This window comes from Arachis duranensis, chromosome 1, assembly GCF_000817695.3.
Source record: "Arachis duranensis cultivar V14167 chromosome 1, aradu.V14167.gnm2.J7QH, whole genome shotgun sequence".
NCBI lineage: Eukaryota > Viridiplantae > Streptophyta > Magnoliopsida > Fabales > Fabaceae > Arachis > Arachis duranensis.
Genome location: NC_029772.3, coordinates 38,752,991 through 38,760,746, shown reverse-complemented (window position 1 = coordinate 38,760,746; position 7,756 = coordinate 38,752,991).

The window sequence follows — 7,756 nt, the reverse complement described above, 5'->3', positions numbered from 1 at the left end:
AAAATGAGTGTGAAATGTGAAGTGATTAGTAAGGCGGTTATATAGTGAAGCTGATTAATTAAGTGTGGTTCTCTTTTGGCCCGTGATTAATTAAAGAATGTTTGTCCCCGGTTTGTGTGTCTGAAACAATATTTGATCATGTGAACTGACTGGGATGGCATTGAGTTTAGCTGGCACTTCTTAAAATAATGGAAAGGGTTTTTCACTTTTCAATACTGTTAATTATTAAGTATTCAAAAGACATGCGTGTTTTCCCTCGCTCACTCTCTTATTTCTTTATATGGATAGATTATGATGATCATATTTATATAACCAGCATGGGATTAGTTATTTATGTGATATATTTTTTTTAATAGATCAAGTAGTATCATGCTCAAAATATGAAGAGTGAAATAACAAACTTCATACAAAAGATCAACTACAACTAAATACCTTCCAATACCGTAACTACCACATCAAATGAGCATAAAACAAAATTTTCATTTCTACCCTTAATCAAATACATTTCAATACTACAACTACCATAACTAATAATATCTTAGATAATCTGGTGACACAAATGTATTAGTGTCTTAATCAAAAATAAAATCGAGTCAAATCTGACACCACAGAAAAATCAGCTTTTTGTCATGTTTTATTTCTAAAGCATGTTGAAAACTGAAAAGTACGAAAAAGCGTAGTTATAATTTTTCGTCATTTTTTTTGAGTTATTGGCAAGCTTTTGAAAAAGTCACATCCGATCCACAAGCGTGCTGGTTGTTCTATTACCACGCTTTTGTCGGTTTATTGGTGATGCGTGAGCATCTTTTCTATCTTTTCCTAGTGAATTTGCATCTAATTTGTTGAGTTTAATAAAGAATTAATTATGTTTTAGCCAATATGGATGCTATTTTGAGTCTTTTGCAATTCTATTTATTTTAGGTAACATTCAACTGGATTTGATGGAGTTTCTGTAGCACAAGAACAAAAGGAGATGGCAGCGAGGAGCGACGCGTACGCGTGCCTGACGCGTGCGCGTGATTTGGAGATATCCATGACGACGCGTGCGCATGACTGACGCGTACGCGTGATTTGAAGATTTGCTCAGCGACGCGTATGCGTGACCAACGCATCCGCGTGACTCGCAGAAAAGACCATCGACACGTATGCGTGACTGACGCGTACGCGTGACCTGTGCCACGTGCAGAAAACGCAAAAAATGCTGGAGGTGATTTCTGGGCCCCATTTTAGCACCCAAGTTAGGCGCAGATCCAGTGAAGCCAAGTGGTCCCCACGTTACAAGATGCGGAGTAGTTAGTTAATTCTGATTTAAATTCAAATTTGATTTTAAAATAGGAAAAGATATTCTCTTAATTTTAAATATTAGATTTTAAATTAATTAGGATTAAGTTATAAAAAGGGGAGACTTCTCTTCTATTAGATACATTCTATAGGGAGATTCCATTAGGGAGATTCCATTAGGGAATTCTATACAAATTTATATTCTGCATTCCATGAGCAACTAATCCTCCATTGTTAAGGTTAGGAGCTTTGTCTATTTGTATGGATTTATTCGTTTGATCTTTCTAAATTAATCCATGTTTAGATTTATATTTTAATAATTATTTTCGTTCTTTATTTTATGAACATTGGGTCGAACGGAAGTATGATCCATGTTCTAATTGAGTTCTTGTAAAATTTGGAAAAGCTCTTTACTTGAACAACAGATTGAAAACATATTATACTGAATTTCTAATTGTTTGTATTTAATGGGATAAGTGACATATAATCCCCTTATTTTTGGATAATTAGGATTCTTTTTTGCATATAAACTAGAAATTGATCATCACCCTCTAATTAGAATTAATTGACCAAGGAATTGGCGGTAAATGAATTTTAGAGGAGACTAGGAAGGTCTAAGGAGTTAAGGTCTAGTCGCACATAGTTTGCCATGAATTAAATCTTGCATGATTAAAATAGTTAGTAAGAAAAATCAATCTAGAAAAATAGATATCTCTGAAACCTTAACTGTTTTCTCAATATTTTATTCCCAACTTATTTATATACCTGTCTTTAATATTCCAATTTTACTGTTTAATGCTCTTTAAATACCAAAACACTCTTTTTTGCTTGTCTAACTAATCCTATCAAACGCTATTGTTGCTTAATCCATCAATCCTCTTGGGATCAACCCTTACTCACGTAAGGTATTACTTGGTACGACCCGGCGTACTTGCCGGTGAGTTAGTGGGTTACAAATACCGCACCGAGTTTTTGGCGCCGTTGCCGGGGATTGACTGTGATTAACAACTATTAGTTGTTTGATTGCTTAGATTAGGCGTTTTATTTTTAATTTTATTAAAATCTATTTTTAAAAATTTTTCGAAAAAAAATATATATTTATTTTGATTTTTTTTAATTTTTTTTCCTTTCCTCTTAATTTTTGAAATTAAGTTTGGTGTACCCATAGTAATTTTTTTTCTCTTAAAAAAATTTTCTGTTTTGTCTTCTTTACTTTCCTATTTACCACATGGTGCGTTTAATTCTTTTTGGTGTTTTGTGCTAAGAAAAAATAATGGAGAGAGATCACATGGGTTACTACTCACACTCAAGTAGTGATTCATATTATGGTGGATGGAGGAACTATCCAAATTTTGGTTGGCAAAGTCAAAACCAAAGGAACTTCAATACTCCATATTCTAACTATCAAGATCCACCACCTCCATATTCATATCAAGAACCACCATCTTCATATTTATACCAAGAACCACCACCTCTCTACCCATACCAAGAACCATCCTCTTTTAACATTTATCAAGAACCAGCATTTCCTTCTTATGCATATCAAGATCCACCATATCCTTATTCATCTAAAATACCATCAGATCTTGAGCTTCTCATAAAAGAATGCCTACATGATATAAAGACAAGTGTCAAAAATATAGATAAATATGTGCATACGATGATCAAGAACTAGGAAGAGGAATAAGAAAAGTCCTTCCCAAGAGATACAATGCAAGATCTTATGGAAGAAAGTGAGAAAATCAATCAAAGAAGTTTATACTACAGTGAATTAGAGAACTTTCCACCCTTACATATGGAAGAAGAGGAAGATGCACAACCTCCCATGCCCTTGGTAAGCAATGAAGAAGAGATTGAATTAGAAGAAAGCTACCAAGAGGAAGAGGTTGAAATTGAGAAAGCTTGCAAAGAGGTAGAAGAATTCAAAGAAGAACACAAGAGAGTGGAGCTTGTAAGACCTCTTCCAAAGCTATCACCATCCAATACAACATTCAAGTGGGTAAAATTCCTATCCTTAACCTTTACTTTCCCACTTGAATATTAGAGCTCTTTGTGGAATTAAGAGTAAGAAGAAGATGGTTAGTGGCAAGAGATGTCAAGCAAGGTTCAATATGTTGGCATGCTCCCAATTGAAGTGTAACGATTGGTGTAGAGCTCACTTGAATGGGTCTAGAAGGTTATTTGGATGTCTCTGTGAGAATTCAGATTACTTGCCACCCGGTGGGAACAATGGTGATCCACAAGAAGACGGGTGTAAAAGCAAGGTTTGGGACCCTGGAATTCATTCTCACAATCAACACTCTTGGGGCCTTGTCACTTACTTCAACTTGCTCAAAGGCGTTATGCGCCTAGTTTGGGATCCCGGTAGCCATTGGAATTACAAACATTGGTGGAGATTCTTGGATCAGTACAAGCACAAGCCACCATGACAAGGAGCTCACCACATGTCCAACTTAAGGACTTTAACTAAAAGTGCTTGGTGGGAGACAACCCACCGTGGTATAATCGTTCCTTTCGTAGTAGTAGTTTTCTTGCTTATTTGATTTTTATTGAGTTCTTACTAATTTTCTGATCATGCCCGGATAATTAAAAAAATGAAGAGGAGCATACGACGCGCAAGCATCGCTGATGCGTACGCGTCATATGCATGTGCGTGAAAGATAAATATGAACAGAGAGTTGCGCGAGAGTGGTGCCAGAATGAAGCCTTTCGCACAAACAAGCCCACGCGTACGCGTACCCCACGCGTGTGCGTCATTCGTGATTTTGGCACTCCACGCGTAGTGACGCGTACGCGTGACCTTGAATTTCGACATAAATATGTGTTGGGCAGAGAGTTGTGCTGGCTTAGGGCTGGAAGCGTGCTAGAGACACAAAATTTACTCACGCGTACGCGTCCATGATGCGTGCGCGTCATTTGCAGAAAATGGTCATCCACGCCTGCGCGTGTATGACGCGCACGCGTCATATGAAAATATTGGTTCCAAAGCCACGCGAACAGCGAGTTGTGCGTGCGTGCAGCTGGCTTCGCGTGAATCGCACAAAACCCAGGGCACGCGGACGCGTGCCTGACGCTTATGCGTCATTAAGAAAATTCGGCGACCCACGCGTATGCATACTGCACGCGTACGTGTCGCCTGTGCCGCACAACTCCACTAGTTCGCCGCCCAAGTTTTAATTTTCTTTTTCCCCTCCCCCAATCCTAATTCTCTCTTGTTCTTTTATCCTTTTCTTTTTTCATAATAATTGTCTCTGTCTATTTTTCAGTTCTTCTTTGCTTGAGGACAAGCAAACCTTTAAGTTTGGTGTTGACGCTTCGCTTAAGAGTTTTCTGTTTATTCCTATGGCACCAAAAGGGAGGTGAATCATCTTCACTGAGGAGCACAACCTGAAGAATAAAGCGACCACTAGGATAACTAAGGTGGTTGAGTTCCTTTCATTTTTATTCCTCCCCTCTTTTTCTATATTATGTTCCGGTCTTCTGCTAATTTTGCTTTGTCTGTTGCATGATCCTTTATTAGTTAGAATCCTAGGACTAGTTTAGTTTTCTCCCTATTGCTTTAATTCTGAAAAGATGTCTCATGTATTACTCACTGAGCTTGAATCCAAATCAAAAATACAGAAGTGATATATTGCATGAGAAAGTGAGTCTATATTAAAGAATAGTTTTATTTACTTAAATGTGGTGGTATTTTCTATGATTCTGAATGCATGACATGAACAGTGCATATTTTTTATAGTGAAGTTTATGAATTTTAAAATTGTTGGCTCTTTAAAGAATGATGAAAAAAGAGAAATGTTATTGATAATCTGAAAAATCATAAAATTGATTCTTGAAGTAAGAAAAAGCAGTGAAAAACACAAAGCTTGCGAAAAAAATTTAAAAATAAAAATAAAAAAATAAGAAGAAAAAAAAAGAAAAAGCAAGCAGAAAAAGCCAATAACCCTTTAAACTAAAAGGCAAAGGGTAACAAGGATCCAAGGCTGTGAGCACTAATGGATAGGAGGGCCCAAAGGAATAAAATCCTGGCCTAAGCGGCTAAATCAAGCTATCCCTAACCATGTGCTTGTGGCGTGAAGGTGTCAAGTGAAAAGCTTGAGACTGAGTGGTTAAAGTCGTGATCCAAAGCAAAAAGAGTGTGCTTAAGAACTCTGGGCACCTCTAACTGGGGACTCTAGCAAAGCTGAGTCACAATCTGAAAAGGTTCACCCAGTTATGTGTCTGTGGCATTTATGTATCCGGTGGTAATATTGAAAAATAAAATGCTTAGGATCACGGCCAAGACTCATAAAGTAACTGTGTTCAAGAATCAACATACTGAAATAGGAGAATCAATAACACTATCTGAATTCTGAATTCCTATAGATTCCAATCATTCTGAACTTTAAAGGATAAAGTGAAATACCAAAACTATTCAGGATTGCAGTTGTAAACACCACTATAAGAAGAGAAATGAGCTTAATCGAACTCTCATTCTCATGCAAATTTACATCCTAAGCTTATATTAGTTTTGGTTGCTTGAGGACAAGCAACAGTTTAAGTTTGGTGTTGTGATGTGTGAGCATCTTTTCTATCTTTTCCTAGTGAATTTGCATCTAATTTGTTGAGTTTAATAAAGAATTAATTATTTTTTAGCCAATATGGATGTTACTTTGAGTCTTTTGCAATTCTATTTATTTTAGGTAGCATTCGACTGGATTTGATGGAGTTTCTGCAGCACAAGAACAAAAGGAGATGGCAGCGAGGAGCGACGCGTACACGTGCCTGACGCGTGTGCGTGATTTGGTGATATCCATGGCGACGCGTGCGCGTGACTGACGCGTACGCGTGATTTGAAGATTTTCTCAGCGACGCGTACGCGTGACCGACGCGTCCACGTGACTCCCAGAAAAGACCATCGACACGTACGCGTGACTGACGCGTACGCGTGACCTGCACCACGTACAGAAAACGCAGAACATGCTGGGGGTGATTTCTGGGCCCCATTTTAGCACCCAAGTTAGGCGCGGATCCAGTGAAGCCAAGTGGTCCCCACATTTCAAGACGCGGAGTAGTTAGTTAATTCTGATTTAAATTCAAATTTGATTTTAAAATAGGAAAAGATATTATCTTAATTTTAAATATTAAATTTTAAATTAATTAGGATTAGTTATAAAAAGGGGAGACTTCTCTTCTATTAGGTACATTCTATTGGGAGATTCCATTAGGAGAATTCCATTAAGGGATTCTATACAAATTTATATTCCGCATTCCATGAGCAACTAATCCTCTATTGTTAAGGTTAGGAGCTCTGTCTGTTTGTATGGATTTATTTGTTTGATCTTTCTAAATTAATCCATGTTTAGATTTATATTTCAATAATTATTTTCGTTCTTTATTTTATGAACATTGGGTGGAACGGAAGTATGACCCATGTTCTAATTGAGTTCTTGTAAAACTTGAAAAAGCTCTTTACTTGAACAACAACTTAAAAACATATTATACTGAATTTCTAATTGTTTGTATTTAACGGGATACGTGACATATAATCCTCTTATTTTTGGATAATTAGGATTCTTTTGGCATATAAACTAGAACTTGATCATCACCCTCTAATTGGAATTAATTGACCAAGGAATTGGCAGTTAATAAATTTTAGAGGAGACTAGGAAGGTATAAGGAATTAGGGTATAGTCACACATAGTTTACCATGAATTAAATCTTGCATGATTAAAATATTTAGTAAGAAAAATCAATCCGGAAAAATAGATATCTCTGAAACCTTAACTGTTTTCTCAATATTTTATTCCCAACTTATTTATCTGCCTGTCTTTAATATTCCAATTTTACTGTTTAATTCTCTTTAAATACCAAAACACTCTTTTCCTGCTTCTCTAACTGATCCTATCAAATGCTATTGTTGCTTAATCCATCAATCCTCGTGGGATCGACCCTTACTCACGTAAGGTATTACTTGGTGCGACCCGGTGCACTTGCCGGTGAGTTAGTAGGTTACAAATACCGCACCAATTGGCACGCTTTATTTTTTGTCACACTTTCATCTATTGGCACGCTTAAAAAAGTTATCATATATATAACTGGTGCACGAAATTGCAATCACACTTTTGCAATTCCGCACAACTAACCAGCAAGTGCACTGGGTCGTCCAAGTAATACCTTACGTGAGTAAGGGTCGATCCCACGGAGATTGTCGGCTTGAAGCAAGCTATGGTTATCTTGTAAATCTTAGTCAGGATATCAATAATTATCAGGGTTGATTGTGAAAAGTAAAAGAACATGAAATAAGTACTTGTTTTGCAGTAATGGGTTACAGGTTGAGGTTTTGGAGATGCTCCATCTTCTGAATCTCTGCTTTCCTACTGTCTTCTTCTTCAAGCACGCAAGGCTCCTTCCATGGCAAGCTGTATGCAAGGGTTTCACCGTTGTCAGTGGCTACCTCCCATCCTCTCAGTGGAAATGTTCAACGCACCCTGTC